The following is a 17,256-nucleotide window of genomic DNA, read 5'->3' on the forward strand; positions in this document are numbered from 1 at the left end:
CCACTTTTTGTCTCCCTTTCAAAACAAGCTGTTTTGAGAGGCGAAGTTGTTAGATACAAATGAACCCCTCCTCACCACGCCCCTTCACACAGGGTAAAACTTTCGTCTCCGCCCTGGCAGCCATGTTTTGTAGTTTTTCTTTTTTAGGTTTCTTGCTTTTATTTTGCACTATTGGTGACCGCCACCAGCCATCTGTTTTGAGTGATTTTCACCACAACACAACATCCCAGGAGATATAGCTCGACCAGCGAGCTCACAGTGCAGCCGGCGGATCGGAGGGAATCAGTCAGGTCTGTAACTATACACTAAGGTTAAACTTCTACAGAGTCTCTATCTCTCCCATGCTAGATCCTGGACGTATATTGACAATAACATGTTTTTCTATTCTACATCATGTTAAAAGGTCCACTACACTACTGCTTTATCCCCTGTGAACAATAAAGGCTCAAGACTATAAGGTACACTACGAGCTACTTCGCTAACATACGGATTATATTACTAACTGGTCCATTGCCAAAAACACCAGGCAATGATCCAATTAAAAGTAGTTTTTAAGAAAATCATTCTTTATTTTGCACAGGATGGTGACGCTGTTGTCTTACGTTAGAAGGCTAAGCTAGCTACACAACAAATCTGGCTAAAGCATGGGTGTCAAAGTCTGGCCCGCGGGCCAAAATTGGCCCGCCGTGTAATTTCACTTGGCCCTTGAGGCGATATCAAATTAACACTAGAGCTGGCCCACCGATTATATACAGCGACGGTGCCGCGGTATCAAATTTTCATACTTGCCAACCCTCCCGGGAGACTCCCAAATTTCAGTGCCCCTCCCGAAAATCGTCACGTCCGCTTTTCATCAAGTCCAACGAGTGCTGGTCCAGTCACATATTATATGTGCGGCTTCTGCACGCACACACAAGTGAATGCAACGCATACTGGATCAACAGCGATACAGGTTACACTGAGGGTGACCGTATAAACAACTTTAACACTGTTCGAAATATACGCCACACTGTGAACCCACACCAAACAAGAATGACAAACACATTTCGGGAACATCCGCACCGTAACACAACAGAACAAATACCCAGAACCCTTTGCAGCACTAACTCTTCCGGGACGCTACAAGGTGTGTGTGTGTGTGTGTGTGTGTGTGTGGGTGTGTGTGTGTGTGTGTGTGGGGGGGGGGGGGGGTTAGGGCGGTGTAGGCGGGGTTTGGTGGTAGCGGGGTGTATTTTTTAGCGTCCCGGAAGACTTAGTGCTGCAAAGGGTCCTGGGTATTTGTTCTGTTGTGTTTATGTTGTGTTACGGTGCGGATGTTCTCCTGAAATGTGTTTGTCATTCTTGTTTGGTGTGGATTCACAGTGTGGCGTATATTACTAACAGTGTTAAAGTTGTTTATACAGTGTAACCTGTATCGCTGTTGATCAATAATGCGCCGCACATAACTTGTGACTGGGCCAGCACGTTGTTAGAATGGATGAAAAGCGGACGTGACGACAGCTCGTAGAGGACGTTAAAGGCAGTACCTTTAAGGCACGCCCCCAAGACTGTGGTCCGGGTGGATTACGAGATATAATGACTGATGAAAACTTTCGCTCGATAATGAAGGTTGCCTCAGCTCAAAGCCTGAGCCCCGACATTAATGAACTAGCATCCGAGATGCATCCAGGTACCTGGCTTGGGCACATCCGATTAGATCAGTGTGTTGCAAACTGAGCAGTTTAAAGTCCTGAATGGTTGGTTTATTCATTGTTATTTTATTTTCAAATTTATTAGCCAGTGGAAAAAGTTAATGTTGATATTTACCTCAAAAGGCTGCAAATAGAAAAGAGGCATTATATTTTTATTTAAATTGTATTTAATATGCCATTGATATTTTTTTATTATTATTATTATTATTATTTGAAACTGGATTTTGCATGTCACTATAAAGTTATATAAGCCTTACTTGTTCAATATTCAATGCAAAACTTGTTTGGGTCCCTATTAAAAGGTTAATTTGTTCAACCTTGGCCCGCGGCTTTGTTCAGTTTTAAAATTTGGCCCACTCTGTATTTGAGTTTGACACCCCTGGGCTAAAGTATAATTTACACATTTCTAACCTACTGTTATTACTTACCGTTTATTGTCTCCTCCATTGCAATAAACAATAGGCACCGAGCCGGCCATTTAAAGCATTTTTTTTGTAAAATCCATCATTTTGTGAAGGTCTGTGGTTGGTGAAGCAGGACTCTTGTTTACACACACTGACACTCGGAGCTAATTTTTCGCAGTTGAAGTCACAATGCGTCAGATCGTAAAAGTTAACCCAAATAAGACACTTCTTAGTTCAGATGAAGCTAAAAGTTTGTGTAGCGACTTGGTTAAAACAACCAACAACAGAGCATTTTCATTCATTGGGTTTCATCGTGGACATGTTGTGGACTACAACCGCTCCTACATAAATTAAAGATGGCTGACACGCGCAAAGAAGTTCGGGTACATTCCTCCCATATATGGAAAATCCGCTGACGTCACACCTGGGGAAACGCCACATCTGGGGCATATTCCAAAAGGACTGTTTGAAGAAAAGCAAGATTGTTTCATAAATATTTCCGCAGTGTCTCCACGGTTTGATTTCAAATTTGCAGGACTTTTATGCAGATCCCAAATACACATAAGCAGGTACCATCAGGTTAGAAAAGTTGGTTTTGCATAGGGCCCCTTTAATACACTAAAAAGCCTCAGCAGACATGAGAGTCATGCGAGGTGTGTGTCAGTCAGCTGAAACCTCAGGGGTGTTCTGTCATGGTGCAATACTGCATTCTAATCTTTATTGTATCATCTGCCAGACACACATGACCTCAGACTGGGAGTGGAGGGCAGGATAAGCAGGAGGTGTAACAAGTGACACTCATGACTCTTTAGCAATCAGACACGCACATTATATTAAAAATAATAAACGATTATGACATTGTTGTTTGATGTGTGGGTGAAAGGCAGTGGGTTTTTAAGGTCCATTCTTTGTTGTTGTCACCTCACATCTAGTCCTACACGGGAATAGCAAAACATCTTCAAAGCCATTGTGAAAAGTGTCTTTTAACTTCAATCCGAAATGACAAAACAAAACAAACACTTCATTAGCATCCCTAGAGAGAAATATTATTAACTTAGTTTCATTTTGCAGAGAAACTTTGACGCCAATGTGAAGACAAAGTAAAATAAACATCTTTGTACTGTATATTAATTTTTAATAAAACAATTCATCCTTATTTCCATAATGTACATGCATTTACACAAAACCTAATGCAGTTCTTTAAACAAGTAACACTTAACCTAAAATAGGTGGCTCATCAAAATGGATTATAAGGCCTGTTTGCAGACATCGATGATGTGGGGCCTCATGTAAAGAGAGTTGTGTGGCTTTCCTACTAAATATGGATGTATGATGAAATCCAGAAAATGGCGTACGCTAGCAATTATTCTGATGTATAAATGGTACAAACCCCGTTTCCATATGAGTTGGGAAATTGTGTTAGTTGTAAATATAAACGGAATACAATGATTTGCAAATCATTTTCAACCCATATTCAGTTGAATATGCTACAAAGACAACATATTTGATGTTCAAACTGATAAACATTTATTTTTTTGCAAATAATCATTATCTTTAGAATTTGATGCCAGCAACACGTGACAAAGAAGTTGGGAAAGGTGGCAATAAATACTGATAAAGTTGAGGAATGCTCATCAAACACTTATTTGGAACATCCCACTGGTGAACAGGCAAATTGGGAACAGGTGGGTGCCATGATTGGGTATAAAAGTAGATTCCATGAAATGCTCAGTCATTCACAAACAAGGATGGGGCGAGAGTCACCACTTTGTCAACAAATGCGTGAGCAAATTGTTGAACAGTTTAAGAAAAACCTTTCTCAACCAGCTATTGCAAGGAATTTAGGGATTTCACCATCTACGGTCCGTAATATCATCAAAGGGTTCAGAGAATCTGGAGAAATCCCTGCACGTAAGCAGCTAAGCCCGTGACCTTCGATCCCTCAGGCTGTACTGCATCAACAAGCGACATCCGTGTGTAAAGGATATCACCACATGGGCTCAGGAATACTTCAGAAACCCACTGTCAGTAACTACAGTTGGTCGCTACATCTGTAAGTGCAATTTAAAACTCTCCTATGCAAGGCGAAAACCGTTTATCAACAACACCCAGAAACGCCGTCGGCTTCCCTGGGCCTGAGCTCATCTAAGATGGACTGATACAAAGTGGAAAAGTGTTCTGTGGTCTGACGAGTCCACATTTCAAATTGTTTTTGGAAACTGTGGACGTCGTGTCCTCCGGACCAAAGAGGAAAAGGACCATCCGGATTGTTATAGGCGCAAAGTTGAAAAGCCAGCATCTGTGATGGTATGGGGGTGTATTAGTGCCCAAGACATGGGTAACATACACATCTGTGAAGGCGCCATTAATGCTGAAAGCATTAATGGCGCCTAAAAAACAAACATATGTTGCTCCAACATATGTTGGAGCAACATATGTTGCCATCCAAGCAACGTTACCATGGACGCCCCTGCTTATTTCAGCAAGACAATGCCAAGCCACGTGTTACATCAACGTGGCTTCATAGTAAAAGAGTGCGGGTACTAGACTGGCCTGCCTGTAGTCCAGACCTGTCTCCCATTGAAAATGTGTGGCGCATTATGAAGCCTAAAATACCACAACGGAGACCCCCGGACTGTTGAACAACTTAAGCTGTACATCAAGCAAGAATGGGAAAGAATTCTACCTGAGAAGTTTAAAAAAATGTGTCTCCTCAGTCCCCAAACGTTTACTGAGTGTTGTTAAAAGGAAAGGCCATGTAACACAGTGGTGAACATGCCCTTTCCCAACTACTTTGGCACGTGTTGCAGCCATGAAATTCTAAGTTAATTATTATTTGCAAAAAAAAGAAAGTTTATGAGTTTGAACTTTAAATATCTTGTCTTTCAAGTGCATTCAACTGAATATGGGTTGAAAAGGATTTGCAAATCATTGTATTCCATTTATATTTACATCTAACACAATTTCCCAACTCACATGGAAACGGGGTTTGTAAATGGTTTATACTTGTATAGCGCTTTTCTACCTTCAAGGTACTCAAAGTGCTTTGACACTATTTCCACATTCACCCATTCACACACACATTCTCACACTGATGGCAGGATCTGCCATGCAAGGCCCTAACCATGACCCATCAGGAGCAAGGGTGAAGTGTCTTTCCCAAGGACACAACGGACGTGACTAGAATGGTGGAAGCCGGGGATCGAGCCAGGAACCCTCAGGTTGCTGGCACGGCCGCTCTCCCACCCGGGAGAGTGTTCGCATGCACAAATCGAAGCACATTTCTTTGTTACATCGCAATCTACTTGAAATCGACCACGGACGTGTGCGTCACGGCCCCTTATAAATATGCAAATGATATTGAAAGTAGCCATGTAACATGCAAGCGGTACTCAGTAGGAGTTGCTTCTGTCTCCTGCTACAGAAAACAACAAAATAATTGTTTACATGTCTCTGATGTGCACATCAATCAGTCTCAGGAGTAAAAGTTGGTACATTTTTATGTGAACTGTTACCCAGCACCATTTATGTGTGTAGCTAAAGTATCCACAGCCTGTAGAAATGTGCCTACGCCAGCTCTAAAGTGCGTACGGCAGTCTTTGTGAGTAAGCAAGCTTTTTAAATGAGGCCTCAGGCCTTGTGTATAAGTTCTATATTACTGATATTTCCAATGAAGTGTCTTAGGCTGGTGACATATGTTGTTCATTCTTTCCTTCTAAGTTACCTGTTGACATCAGTTTTTCTAAGCTTCCTTTTCTGATAATACGATTGAGGAATTTGAGCTGCCTCTTTTGAATTGTTGCAATAAGAGATTTTTTTGGTTTTGCATTTTTCTCAGTTGCCTCTAATTTTTTTTCAATTTTTGACTATTTAAGTTTGGTGCCATGTGGGGCTGTGAATCTTTGGGTGTCCCACGATTCGATTCAATATCGATTCTTGGGGTCACGATTCGATTCAAAAATTATTTTTTTTCAATTCAGCACGATTCTCGATTGAAAAACGATTTTTTCCCGATTCAAAACGGTTCTTTATTCATTCAATACATAGGATTTCAGCAGGATCTACCCCAGTCTGCTGGCATGCAAGCAGAGTAGTAGATTTTTGTAAAAAGCTTTTATAATTGTAAAGGACAATGTTTTATCAACTGATTGCAATAATGTAAATTTGTTTTAACTATTAAATGAACCAAAAATATGACTTATTTTATCTTTGTGAAAATATTGGACACAATGTGTTGTCAAGCTTATGAGATAAGATGCAAGTGTAAGCCACTGTGACACTATTGTTCATTTGTATTTTTTATTATAAATGTCTAATGATAATGTCAATGAGGGATTTTTAATCACTGCTATGTTGAAATTGTAACTAATATTGATACTGTTGTTGATAATATTCATTGTGTCGTGTTTGTGTCTCCTCTCAATTGCTCTGTTTACTGCAGTTCTGAGTGTTGCTGGTTTGGTTTTGGAATTGGATTGCATTGTTATGGTATTGCTGTGTATTGTTTTGTTGGATTGATTAATTAAAAAAAAAAAAAAAAATGTAAATAAAAATTAATAAATACAAATTAAAAATCGATTTTTGAAAAAATAATAATAAATAAATAAATGGGTTGTACTTGTATAGCGCTTTTCTACCTTCAAGGTACTCAAAGCGCTTTGACACTATTTCCACATTTACCCATTCACACACACATTCACACACTGATGGCGGGAGCTGCCATGCAAGGCGCTAACCAGCAGCCATCAGAGGCAAAGGGTGAAGTGTCTTGCCCAAGGACACAACGGACGTGACTAGGAAGGTAGAAGGTGGGAATTGAACCCCAGTAACCAGCAACACTCCGATTGCTGGCACAGCCACTCTACCAACTTCGCCACGCCGAATCGATTCTGAATCGCACAACGTGAGAATCGCGATTCGAATTCGAATCGATTTTTTCCCACACCCCTAGTGCCAAGTGAGATTGTTCCAGTTCTACATTTAGCACTCGTTGTGTTGAAGCTGTCCTTTGTCATGGAAGCATCTAGCGTCTGATGTTATTGAGACACCAAGGTATTTGAATTGATCCCCTTGTTTTATTTTCTCGTTGTTGCATTTGATGTTAAATACTGGTGGATATGGTTTCTTGGAAATTGGCACGCATTCGGTTTTGTTGACATTTGGAGCGAGTATTTACTTTAATTGCTTCTGAATTTTTTTCCATAGTTCAGTGGCTAGGGACTGCTGATATAGAAGGTTTAGACCACAAAGATCAATAGAATTGTAATTAGTTTATAATTGTTCGTCCTGGTCACGCCCTCCAACTTGTTGCCAAGGTTGCATTGCTTGTATGGCTCAAGCGTTGTGCTCCATTGACCAAGAACAGCAGTTCTTAGCTGGTCTCAACGTGGGACCCACATTTTCCTAAAGTTATTACAGCAAGACATAAACCACTTCAAATCACATCAAACACTTTTTTGGGGGAAAAAACAAACATATTTTTACACATTAACACATTTCACATGCAAAATGTATTTCCGAGCGCATTATGAAGGAAATAAGAAAAAATTATAGCACAATTAACAAATCAAATGACATATCTCAGAATTTCATTAAATAAAACTGCAAAATGTTATATTTTACTTTAATCTTTACGTAAATAATTTACTGTAAAGTAACTAGGATGAACATGCCTATCGCAATATTGTCAGACATTATAAGAAATGTTCCCTAATTAAATCTTTGACTATAGCTGTCCGGACCCACTTTTGAGTCCTAACCCACCCTTTTGAGAATCCCTGAGCCTTTGTTTACAGCTATCAGTGAGAACAATGTGATTACGGCGCCCCTCCTTGCCGCCATAATGTCACCGACACTAAAAGATACTGAGATAACCTATCAAGTCCTGATCTCATTATTAACTGCTAAACTGCAATTAACAGATGCCTAATGCGCCCTAATTGCGGCAACGTGTGTTGATTCATCACGAATGGTTCCCAGGAGTCATTCACAATGAGTTACCTGCGCTGCATTTGTTGTTGTTTACAGGAAATCAATACAATGATTTATTTTCCATCCTAAGTATATAGTTTTTCCCCAAAAGTGAGTACTGCTCACATTTTAGCAGCCACAGCTATTTCAGTATATATTCTCAAGGGACAAATGAAACTTGGATATGCTTTAGAGCAGTGTCCCACTAGTGTACCGTGAGATATTGTCTGGTGTGCCGTGGGAGATTATGTAATTTTACCTAATTGGGTTAAAAATATTTATTGCAAAACAGTAATTTTAATCCGCAAATGTGCCGTTGTTGAGTGTCTGTACTGTCTAGAGCTCGGCATATCAGTAGATGGCAGCAGGTAGCTAATTGCTTTGCAGATGTCGGGAACATGGTTTGTCGTGAAAAAATATTCGGGAGGCAGTGTGCAGGTAAAAAGGTATATAACACTTAAACCAAAAATAAACAAAAGGCGAGTGCCGCTAAGAAAAGGCGTTGAAGCTTAGGGATGGCTATGCTAAACGGAGCTCAAACTGAACTGGCTGCAAAGTCAACAAAAACAGAATGCTGGACGACAGCAAAGACTTACAGCGTGTGGAGCAGCAGATGGCGTCCACAAAGTACATCCGTACATGACATGACAATCAACAACAAAATAGAAGCGCAAGACAAGAACTAAAACACTACACACAGGAAAACACCAAAAACCTCAAAATAAGTCACGGCGTGATGTGACAGGTCGTGACAGTACACCTACTTTGAGACAAGAGCAATAATGATGCATGGTTATGGTTTGAATTCATATCCAACAATTGCGAGAACAACTTTTTATTGTCAATATCGGCTGCTGAGTTTCATTTTTTTAATGTTTTCTGCTGCTCGTGTGCCTCGACATTTTTTCAATGAAAAAAATGTGCCTTGCCTCAGAAAAGGTTGAACAACACTGCTTTAGAGTAGTCAGTGTACAGCTTGTATAGAGTGTTGATATGTGTGTTGAGTTGGTTGTTCTGCAGCTTCATAGTGGTCCATGCTATGCATCCATTCTGACCTATGACCTCTTGTTTTAACTGAAAATCATTCCCAATCCAGAGTGACCCTGCATTAACACTTTCACGTGCAGGCTGCGAAAACAACCTTCCTTTGCCTAATTGTCATCACTGTAGATATTTAGGAGAAATAAGACCTTCTAATTAGGCAAACCACACTAGGCCGTGTGCCTAATAGGGTCCTTTCAATTCAACATTTGTAATAAAAGGAGACAAGCCGGGCTTGTGTGGCCGTAGCACCTGGGGGCAGTGGGCCGTTTTGACACGGGTGGGATTCTGTTTCCATCAAGAGGATTAGTCTGTTATGAGTCGGTTTTCAGACTTAAGATTGCAATCTGTTTGGGATAATGCGTCAGCATTTTACCCCTAATTACCTAGCATGTCAAGGCCCGACAATTGAGTGTAAACTAAACGGACAATGATTTATTTATATTTTTTAAAAATTTGCAACATTTTGTTAGAAAACCTATTTACTTTGTCATTATGGGGTATTTTGTGAAGAATTTTGGGGACAAAAATGGATTAATTTCCTTTTGGAATAAGCCCATGACATTATAAAATGTGATAAGAGTGAAGCAATGTCAATACTTTCGGGATGAGGTAGGCCTGACTGTTCAATTACACACATGTTTAAGTTTGACCAACATAAAATACAAGAGCTCGATCACAAATATTTTACAAATATAAAAATATGTTGATAATGTTTTGAAAAGGGTTACAAAAGTCCAGGAAAATTATTTTGAAAATGCATGAATAGATGGGAAAGCATTGCCTTGCCTTGTCTGAAAAGAAAACCCAAAGGTTAAAAATATTCAGTACTGACTAAATGAACAAGGTTGAGTCAGATTTGAGGAAAAAAGTATCAGGTTGTTTGCATGCCGGCTTATGATAAAATGTTAATTATTGTTAATTATTCCTACTTGAGGCCAGGCAGGTAATGATTTAGTAATATGCTTATCATTGTGATATGTTAATTACCTTTAATAAATCAGGCAAATATTTAACTTTATTTTTTTTTAATATTCCACACCAACAATTGCAAAATACGTCAATCAAATATGAGCCTTTTTTTTTTAGCTTGTGTCAGCAGAATTTTGAACTCGCTGATCTCACGAGACTGTATCTATGTGCCTAATGTTTTGGCCTGTGGGTGCACATAAAAAAACAAAAAAACAGAAGAAAAAGTATATTTCAAAAATCCCCAAGGCAAAAACATGTGTGTTGCATTGTGATGAATAAACACAATTTAGTTTTTTCCAGGAGATCCAACCGACAAAGCAAACAAAAAAAACACGTTCATATTTGCACTGACACCTCCTGCATGTCTTGAAGCTGTTATCTAACTCATTACAGTTGATAATTAGTTCCTCTCTCTACAGTTTGAACAGGTCTCGCCGCCTACCTGTGCCTGCAGGCCTCTTGACGATAGTGAGATTGGATCAGGTGCATATCAACCGACAGTTGTGTCTGTGCGCCATCAACTCCTCTAAACAAGACAGATCTGCATTGTAATGATACAATTGTAGAAGCTATTTCAAATTTGAAACGTGACAATTATTGCACATGTAAAATAGCTGCAACGCATCTCATGCAATATTGCACTAGATGGCGCCTGGCAACCATCGTTTGAGGACAAATGGTCTTCCTGCATGTGGAAAACAACTTTTTAGCCTCTCTTCAGTTCTTTCACTTCTGACCCTGATGATGACTATTTCATGTGGTGGTATAAGTCAACAATGCAGTGTTCTGCCGCACCATTAGGCGTGGGAATGTTATTTGTGGATAAAGGTGGGTGATCTCCCTTAATCCCCCTGTGACCCCATCTATCTTTGACCTGTGCACAGGTCTAATCTGTAAAGATAACCCACAACACCTGTGGCTGCAGTTGAAAACACGAGTCAAAGCTGCACAATATAGTTGGTTTCCCCCAAATTTATTATTTACCTTTATAACGACAAAGTTAGTGCCGTCAAGCGATTAAAAAAAAAAAAAAGAGTGATTAGTTAATTATGATCTATCAATTCATCTATTTATTTAATCCCCACTAAAAATGCTGAGGAAAGCACAAAACTTGAGGTGTTTTCATTTAAATGCATTACATGATAGCTACAGAAACATTTTAACTTTAACAGATGCAGTCCGTTTTATTTACTAAAATAAAACATTATACTGAAGTTCCATCCATCCATCCATTCATCCATTTTCTACCGCTTGTCCCTTTTGGGGTCGCGGGGGGTGCTGGAGCCTATCTCAGCTGCATTCGGGCGGAAGGCGGGGTACACCCTGGACAAGTGGGCCAACACATATAGACAGCAGTGACGTGCGGTGAGGTTCATGACTGGTGAGGCACTGACTTCATCACAGTCAGATTTACAAACATATGAACCCTAAAGAGTATCTTATTTAACATTTGATTGGCAGCAGTTAACGGGTTATGTTTAAAAGCTCATACCAGCATTCTTCCTTGTTTGGCACTCAGCATCAAGGGTTGGAATTGGGGGTTAAATAACCAAAAATGATTCCCAGGCGCAGCGCCGCTGCAACCCACTGCTCCCCTCACCTCCCAGGGGGTGATCAAGGGATGGGTCAAATGCAGAGGACAAATTTCACCACACCTAGTGTGTGTGACAATCATTGGTACTTTAACTTAACTTTAACTTTACACATACCAACTGTAGCACACAAAAAAGCACATTTAAAAAAAAACGTTATTATGGTCTTACCTTTACTTATAAATGAAGTTCATGCGCCGCTCCATTTGAACAAAAGCATCGATAACTTGTTTATAGAAGTCTTCCTTATCTTTCTTCAGTTTTAAAAGTCTCTCTGTCTCGATGGAGATCTTCCTTTAAGTATTACCTCCTGCTTCGATTGAAAGTCCAGTTTAGAAAACTGTTTTATTTTAAGATATGTAATCCTCCATGTTAATACTCCAGGCAAGAGGAAAAAATAAACGATCGCTGCTAACTGTTGCTGCTTGTTGTCACTTCTTCTGCAGCCGAGTAGTCGCAAGAATGATCTCTGGGATCACTACCGCCCTCTACCACCAGGAGGCGGGATTACTGCGAGCCTCACCCAGTGCGTCTTCGCAGCCGTTTTATGATTGCTCAGCGCAAGAAATACGTTACACACATACAGTTGTTGACAAAATACACTGTACATTATATACCTCAGCTAACTAAACTATGGAAATGTATAAAATAATTCATATAGCAATACGGTCTCACTGCACAGCAGGCCAGCAGTTAGCCGAGTCATTGCGCAATCCATGGCGAGGCTCAACTGGCTGGTGACTCACCGCAATTAAGTCTCTTCTCAGTATTTCAACGGCAAATGTGAAAATTCAGCAATTTTGAATAAAAATTATCTAAAACTGGTGAATTTAAATGGAAAATAACTTTATAGTATAATCACTGGATACATATAATTTTTTTTTTTTCTTTTAACATTTTTTTTCTTTCCATGATGGCACGTGAGGCCCCGCCTCACCTGCCTCCCCTGACTGCACATCACAGATAGACAGACAACATTCACACTCACATTCACACACTAGGGCCAATTTAGTGTTGCCAATAACACATCAAAAATAGACAGCTATTTTCTGACTATCCATCCATCCATTTTCTACCGCTTGTCCCTTTTTGGGGTCGCGGGGGTGCTGGAGCCAATCTCAGCTGCATTCGGGCGGAAGGCGGGGTACACCCTGGACAAGTGGGCCAACACATATAGACAGACCACATTCACACTCACATTCACACACTAGGGCCAATTTAGTGTTGCCAATAACACATCAAAATAGACAGCTATTTTCTGACTAATAAGTATTAAATGTTGAATAAAACAGACCTATCAAAAATATAATTGTTCATCATGAAATTAAGGTGATGCAATAACACCAAGTAGAGGACGGCGTGGCGCTGTTGGGAGAGTGGCCGTGCCAGCAACCTGAGGGTTCCTGGTTCGATCCCCACCTACTAGCAACCTCGTTATGTCCGTTGTGTCCTTGAGCAAGACACTTCACCCTTGCTCCGGATGGGTCGTGGTTAGGGCCTTGCATGTCAGCTCCCGCCATCAGTGTGTGAAAGTGTGTGTGAATGGGTGAAAACCCAAGACCTCAACGGTGGAACAGGTGGAGGATGATTGCTAACCCTATGGAGCGTCACAACGGCTGGGATGGCGGATGAAGGCTGCAGCAGAAAAGGGTCCCCAGTCGTCTTGGACTCCATGCCACTGGACCTTGACCCGGATCTGTCAAGGATCGTGTGGTGACTGTCTGTGCACCAGTCTCCCCACGTTAAACAAAGTCACGCACAGGCATCCTCCATAAAGGGATACCCCCCCTACCAGGAGGATCGTCATACTCGCTTCGAGTGACCGCCGATGATGATGATGCTGGAAATAGTGTCAAAGCGCTTTGAGTACCTTGAAGGTAGAAAAGCGCTATACAAGTATAACTCATTTACCATTTATAGAGATGAGCGGGTTGGAAAAAATGGTATTATGATATTTTTTTTTCAAATAAATCAATATTTAGGTGTTAAACTTTGAAAACAGAGGAACTATTGGCTTTCCTGACTGTCGATCACAGCTGTCTCGTTCAGGTTCATTAATGTGCAACATTCTTTAATGTTTTAAACCAGGGGTGTCCAAAGTGCGGCCCAGGGGCCATTTGCGGCCCGCAGCTAATTGTTTACCGGCCCGCCACACATTCTGGAAATACTGTTGTAAAAATAAATAAGAACATTAAAAAAAGTGGAATGAGGTGAAATCTAACGAGAAAAAGTTGCAATGTTGACACAAAAGCTGCCATGCAGCCTGTTTTTTTTTCCTTTTGTCTTTCTTTATTTTTCTGTTTTTGCCATTACTCAAAAAAAAATAAAAATAATGACAAAAAATCCATGTTATAATGAATTATTTTCAGGGCTCCAATTACTTCAAATATTTCACTTTAAAATGTTTTATGTGGTAAATATTGCATATATTGTGTAGTAGCCATATAAAAACATCAAAGTTTACTTTGACAAAAGCGCACAAAACAAACAGAATAATAGTTCCAGCATAAAATCGACAGATATATCTGAAGTTGATCTCGTAACTTAAGTGTTGAAAGTAAAAGAAAAACCTAATAAAAATGTATCACTTTATGAGTGGGGCACCTTTTGGATCCCAAATATATTTAGTGATTTTTTATTTATCTTTTCACTGTGATTACTCAAAAATAAGAAAGAATTAAATCAATGGTGTCCTGCATTATTGATCTTTTAGGGCTCTAATTACTAAATACTGCATATTTCAATTTTACTATAAAAAAACTAAGTTGTTTTTGACAGAAAAGCCGTAAAACATTTTAAAAAATATTTATTACTTTATATCAACTTGAAGTTGATATAGAGATTTACTGTAAGCGTTAAATAATTTTAAAAAATAAATAATCTGACTTATTTTTAACATTTTAATGACTGAGACCCTTTATGGTCCCCGGGACCCCTAAAGGTAAAATAAATAAAAAATCCATATATTTTGTTACGGTTTGAAAAGGAAAAATATCAAAATGGCCCCCACATGCTTTAATTTTTCCGTGCGCGGCCCTCAGTGGAAAAAGTTTGGACACCCCTGGTTTAAACCATAAAAGTTGTTCATACAATATAATATATCACTACATTATTCACACATGTGTTATAATGGTATGAAGTGTGTGTCTAAACACACGAGAAAGTGACGTAATTTCTCCATAGCTGGAGTAATAGATCGATGCACGCTACAATAAAGAAAATAAAATAAAGTGCGACATTCAAACTTAAATAAACCATAAACACACTTCTGATACTTGTTTAAGTTGATCATTTTATACTATTTCAATCCATGCATTTTCTACCGCTTGTCCGTTAAATTTGATTGATCCTGTCCCCGTTATTTAAAGTCGCTAACATCGCACACTTCACGTCACGTCTCATGACAGAGTGGGACCTCTTTGTCGCTGCGGCAACATATTATCTTTGTGTCGCACGGCGGTAGTGTTGTTGCTCTCAACCAAGCACGAGACAGGGTGAAGCAAATGGCATGTTTAAGATTTCAAATTAGATTAATGAGGTTAATAAACACAAATATGACTGTAAATAATCAATCTCAATAACCGCAATTATTTGACACCCCTAAATAAAATATGTGCATATTATGATTTCAAACAGGTCCTTTGAAATATAGAATTATCCCCTATTCACAAACAACAACAGAAACTTTTCTAACAGAGGGTGCAGGCCTCAGCTGTAAATATTGAGCTAAATCATCATGCGAGGGAAAAACAGTTGAAATTAACCAAACAAGACTTTTGCTATTTTGCACAAAAAAAATATTATTGAAAAATGTTTGTCTAATATCGTTCAGGTTTAAGATTTTTAACATAAGAAAAGTTTATCATTTCAACAATTGCAACGAATAATAAAAACAAGGTGTTCCTATCTGTGATATTTAGATGTTTAAAACAGCAACATCGATGAGACAAGATGTTTATGCGATATGTTCCGACAAGTCTGGGTTTTGTCAGTTGATTACGTCAGTGTTTTTCAACCACTGTGCCGCGGCACACTAGTGTACCGTGAGATATTGTCTGGTGTCTGGTGTGCCGTGGGAGATGATGTCATTTCACCTAATTGGTTAAAAAATAGTTTTTGCAAACCAGTAGTTATAATCTGCAAAAAATGTGCCGTTGTTGAGTGTCTGTGCTGTCTCGAGCGCGGCAGATTAACCGTGTAATACTCTTCCATATAAGTAGGTGGCAGCAGGTAGCTAATTGCTTTGTAGATGTTGGAAACATGGTTTGTTGTCGTGATCAAAATATGCAGAAGACAGCGTGCAGGTAAAAAGGTATCTAATGCTTAAACCAAAAATAAAAAAAGCAGAGTGCCCCTAACACAGGGGTCGGCAACCCAAAATGTTGAAAGAGCCATAATGGACCAAAAATACAAAAACAAATCTGTCTGGAGCCGCAAAAAATTAAAAGCCATATTACATACAGATAGTGTGTCATGAGATATGAATTGAATTAAGATGACTTAAAGGACACTAAATTACCTCAAATATAGCTACAAATGAGGCATAATGCTGCAATATGTACATATAGCTAGCCTAAATAGCATGTTAGCATCGATTAGCTTGCAGTCATGCAGTGACCAAATATGTCTGATTAGCACTCCACACAAGTCAATAACATCAACAAAACTCACCTTTGTGCATTCATGCACAACCTTAAAAGTTTGGTGGACAAAATGAGACAGAAAAAGAAGTGGCATAAAACACGTCCTAGAAAGTCGGAGAAAGTTATACTTGTAAACAAACTATGGTGAGTTCAAGGACCGCCAAAATTAGTAGGACAAAACGGTGCTCGCCAAATACTCGAATCAGTGAAGCATGTTTAATACAAACAGTGTGCTTTATAACAATTAGGGAGGTTTGTGTCATGTTTGTCCTCCTACAGAAACCATATTAAAACAAAAAATATATTTTTTTCCCCTCATATTTTTTAATTTTTCATACATTCTTGAAAAAGCTCCAGAGAGCCACTAGGGCGGCGCTAAAGAGCCGCATGCAGCTCTAGAGCCGCAGGTTGCCGACCCCTGCCCTAAGAAAAGGCATTGAAGCTAAGGGAAGGCTATGCAAAACAAAACTAAAACTGAACTGGCAGCAAAGTAAACAAACACAGAATTCTGGACGACAGCAAAGACTTACAGTGTGTGGAGCAGCAGACGGCGTCCACAAAGTACATCCGTACATGACATGAAAATTAACACCAAAATAGGAAACACTACACACAGGAAAACACTAAAAAACTCAAAATAAGTCACATCGTGATGTGACAGGTCGTGACAGTACACCTACTTTGAGACGAGCTATAGTAGGATAGGATAGGATAGGTGTTCGTTGTCATTGCACAAGTACAACGAAACGGTATTAGTAATGCATGGTTGGTTACGGTTTGAATTTATATCCAACAATTGCGAGAACGACTTTTTACTATCAATATCGGCTGGTGAGTTTAATTTTTTTTGTTTTCTGCTATTGGTGTGCCTCTGGATTTTTCCAATGAAAAAAATGTGCCTTTGCTCAAAAAAGGTTGAAAAACACTGGATTACTTTACGTGT

The 17,256-nt window shown here is 39.4% G+C and overlaps 1 protein-coding gene across 2 annotated transcripts in view; it reads right to left on the reverse strand.

The window, feature by feature from the left end:
- perm1 (PPARGC1 and ESRR induced regulator, muscle 1) overlaps positions 1-17,256 on the reverse strand; it is a 31,048-nt gene that overhangs the window by 13,607 nt on the left and 185 nt on the right. The window lies entirely within an intron of this gene.

This window comes from Entelurus aequoreus, linkage group LG07, assembly GCF_033978785.1.
Source record: "Entelurus aequoreus isolate RoL-2023_Sb linkage group LG07, RoL_Eaeq_v1.1, whole genome shotgun sequence".
NCBI classification, from domain to species: Eukaryota; Metazoa; Chordata; class Actinopteri; order Syngnathiformes; family Syngnathidae; genus Entelurus; species Entelurus aequoreus.